This window comes from Pleurodeles waltl, chromosome 12, assembly GCF_031143425.1.
Source record: "Pleurodeles waltl isolate 20211129_DDA chromosome 12, aPleWal1.hap1.20221129, whole genome shotgun sequence".
Taxonomy (NCBI): Eukaryota; Metazoa; Chordata; class Amphibia; order Caudata; family Salamandridae; genus Pleurodeles; species Pleurodeles waltl.
Window position 1 is genome coordinate 125,729,333 of NC_090451.1, and position 4,019 is coordinate 125,733,351.

The following is a 4,019-nucleotide window of genomic DNA, read 5'->3' on the forward strand; positions in this document are numbered from 1 at the left end:
GACACAAATTTGGCGTGGGTAGCTTATGTGGACAAAAATGTATGATGGCCTAAGAGCGTCCTGCCCCAAATAGCCAAAAAAATGCCTGGCACCTGAGGGGGAAAAGGCCTGGCAGCGAAGGGGTTAAAATGCACTATTTTATTCCAATTTCTTCACTTAGCTTCAGATGAACTATTGTTCCCTCCCACCCCCTCCTTTCAAAGTGCACCAGACACCACTGCCTGGGGTGGGACAGATTGTTTTCGATTGCAGTATGGCAGATTGTTTTGGATTGCAGTGTGGTAGTTTGTTTTGGATTGGAGTGCAGAAGATTGCAGTGGGGTAGATTGTTTTGAATCGGAGTAGGGGAGATTGTTTTGAAGTGGAGTCGGGCAGATTGGAGTGGGTCAGATTGTTTTGGATCGGAGTAGGACAGATTGTTTTGGAGTGGTGCAGATTGTTTTTATTAGAGTGGGGCAAATTGGAGTGAGACAGATTTGATAGGGGTGGCTGGAGAGGGTTGGAGTGGGATGAGTTAGAGTGGATTGGATTCGGGTGAGTGATTTGGACTGGAGTGAGGTGGATTAGTGTGGGTGAAGTGGTCTGGATGGGGGTGGATTGTAGTGGGGCAGATTGGAGTGGGGTGGATTGAAGTGTACCGCAGGATTATATGTCAAAGCATAATTTCAGAATTTACACATAATAAAGAAACACTGTTGTTTTGCAATATTTTAAACAAGCTAATCGTCATCTTTTGAGAAGAGCGCCCACAAACAAAAACAAAAGAAAACATGCGTGGAACGTGGGAAAAGACGATTTGGCAAAATAAAAGAAAGTTAGATTTAAATTTAAAACTTAACAGTTTTGGTTGACCTGCTGGTCATGTTTTTGCCAGTCACAAGCCTTCTGTTTGCAGGGCACTAGAAGGTAAAAGGAAAAAATAGTACCTTGATCAGGTGGGGAGCAGCGGTCAGGCACTGATTAAGCTGAATCAATCAACACTTGGTCGCTGCTCTACAGAGAGGAACGGAAATTATGCAAGACATGCCTTGATGAATTAGGAAACTGTAAAGAAGAGTGCCACATAAATAAAAAAATGGTGAGAGACATGCGGGCTCCAAGCCCTTTACTGAATACTACAGAGTCTATCAAGCGAGACCCTAAAAAGTTCAGTTAGTTAAAATAAACAAACATTGTTACTTCTAAATATCAATATTCCAAGGACGCCTACATGGTCGTCAAGCAAAAAGTTCCTAGTGCATGGAGGGCCTTATGGTAGTTCTGAAGAGAGGCAAAGGACTTGGTCAGAGGGTGGCCTTGTTGGTGTGGTAGGGAGGCAATACCTCAAACGTTATTACTGGGGTAGGGGAGCTTGCAATTCGGAGTAATGAAAATTATCACAAAGCAATCAAGTAATTCCACATCAAAATAACAAGCGTGCGGGCTCACAACCATGCTCTCAGCATCAACGAGCGCAGAGTGAAGTGAATTTTACCATCCTCTGTGCATTTTTATTGCGAGGCTCATTTACATTTGACTTGGCGCGCAGAAGGAGTGAGAAACCGGTCAATAGAAAGAAAAATCATTTATTTAAAAAGTTTAGTTTCACGTGGGCCTGTTGTGCTTACTTCTTTCAGAATAGCTTTTGAACCTCTGTCCTGTGTGTGTCTGTGACTGTCACGTGAAAGGCAGTCAGAGCATCCAGGTGGGCCCCATGTCACCTGGGGCACCGCCCACCAGTGCTGGAGTTTTAAACAGCACCCGGTTGCATTTTGGGACTTGTGCCTTTTCAATGTGAGCTCAAAGACCGGGAAGTGTGGATTTCTGTTGGCTAAAAAATATTAACAGCGGAATGTGAATAGGCCACACAAGACATGACGTCACTGGAAAGCTAAACAGTATGTTGGGGAGACTGGGTGCGGCAATAGGGCTGATGTCATGAATACGTGCAACTCCTCGGTTATTTTTGAATGAACTGCTCATTCATTAGATCCCACCCTAAGAAAGGAGCCCACCAGTATGAACACTTGTTTCATTAGAAAATGATGGAGTCACATTGCCTATGTAGAGCAGGTGCTTATACCTTGGTTGGAAGTCATTGCTCGGAGAGTGTTGTCTTTTAAGGTGATTGCACTAGGTCCGAGCAGGTGGGAGAAGACTTGTGCAGTGACTGAGTAAGAGAGATAACCTTCAATTACCACATCACCCTCCCGACATTGTAATCATGTCCTTTAAACGGTTTATCGACTCGACTTTCCACACTGAGTGCCAAGACGCAGGGTTTCGGTGCTCATGAAGTGCACAGACACAGAGAAAACTGAAGGTAGCGTGGTCGAGCGGTCTAAGGCGCTGGATTTAGGCTCCAGTCTCTTTGGAGGCGTGGGTTCGAATCCCACCGCTGCCAGAGATGGATTTTAACAGATCTTAATGACGCATCTCCCTCCTGCCCCTTCAATTTGCATGCACAGTGTCTCTACCAATAGGTCCCTAATTTTAAAACTCTTTTACAGTCTCCTTCTAAGTAAACTCCTAAACCGTGGACTCCCAAGAAATCGGCTGATGGGCGCTGCTGTTGTTTTCCTTCATTCTGCTTAGATCACCTTCAAATGGAAGGTTTAACAAATAATTTGTTCTCCCCACGCGGTCACCCCGCTCTTCTCTCTGCAAAATAAAATCGAACCTCTGTTAAATAAAGATTTAAAGCAAATTATCTATCTTCCCAAATAAAGTTGGTAAATGTGTTCTTCACAGTTATTTTAAATATCAGGTTTAAAATAAACAAGTGACGTACTCGGCAGGATTCGAACCTGCGCAAGGAACCCCCAATGAATTTCAAGCTCATCACCTTAGCCACTCGGCCATAACTACGAGCTCTCATTAACCCATACCGAAACTTTATATCACAACAGAATTGTGCACTGTTAGAAATGGGGTCTTTGGTTGACAGTCTGTTCAAGCAAGGACCCTCACTCTAGTTAGGATAAAAGAGAATCACCCTCAGCTAACCCCTGCTTACCCCCTTGGTAGCTTGGCAGAGCAGTAGGCTTAACCTCAGAGTGCTAGGTGTAAAGTATTTGTACCAACACACACAGTAACTCAATGAAAACACTACAAAATGACACAACACCAGTTTAGAAAAATAGGAAATATTTATCTAGACAAAACAAGACCAAAACGACAAAAATCCAACATACACAAGTCAAGTTATGATTTTTTAAAGGTTTAAAATAAAGAGTCTTTAGGTAGTTGTAACACCACACTAGCGCTGCTAGCGTGAAAATGTACCTGGTTTGCGTCAAAAATAACCCCGCACGGGCGGTGTGCGTCGAAAGTAACCCTGCACGGCTGTGTGCGTCGAAAACAACTCGGCACGGCGGTGCGTGTTGAAAAAGCCAGCCACACGACGATCCGAAAGTCCCGCGGCGCAGGGTGCGATCTCTCAGCCTCCGTCAGCGATGCGGCGCGTCGTTTCTCCTGCTCCGGGCGTCGGTTTTTCGGTCGCGTTTCCTGCGGCGTCGTTTCTCAGCTGCGGAACCGGCGTCGCGTCGTTTTCTCAGCCGCGATCGGATTCGCGTCGATCTTTTCTCCGCATGGCAGTCAGTGCGTGTATTTTTGTCCTTAGGCTGCCAGCCTCTCCTTTCAGGGTCCCAGGAACTGTAAGGGCACCACAGAGCAGAGTAGGGGTCTCTCCAGAGACTCCAGGTGCTGGCAGGAAGAAGTCTTTGCTATCCCTGAGACTTCAACAACAGGAGGCAAGCTCTACATCAAGCCCTTGGAGATTTCTTCTTCAAGATGGAAGGCACACAAAGTCCAGTCTTTGCCCTCTTACTCTGGCAGAAGCAGCACTGCAGGAAAGCTCCACAAAGCACAGTCACAGGCAGGGCAGCACTTTTTCCTCAGCTATCAGCTCTTCTCCAGGCAGAGGTTCCTCTTGGTTCCAGAAGTGTTTCTAAAGTTTGTAAGTTTGGGTGCCCTTCTTATACCCATTTTAGTCTTTGAAGTCACCTTTCTTCAAAGGGGACTCACACCTTCTTGTGAAA

At 45.6% G+C, this 4,019-nt stretch overlaps 1 non-coding gene across 1 annotated transcript; it reads left to right on the forward strand.

Moving 5' to 3' along the window:
• Nucleotides 1-2,301: 2,301 nt before the first annotated feature.
• TRNAL-UAG (transfer RNA leucine (anticodon UAG)) lies at nucleotides 2,302-2,383 on the forward strand. The gene has a single exon. It is a non-coding gene; the product is annotated as a tRNA-Leu (tRNA).
• Nucleotides 2,384-4,019: the final 1,636 nt, after the last annotated feature.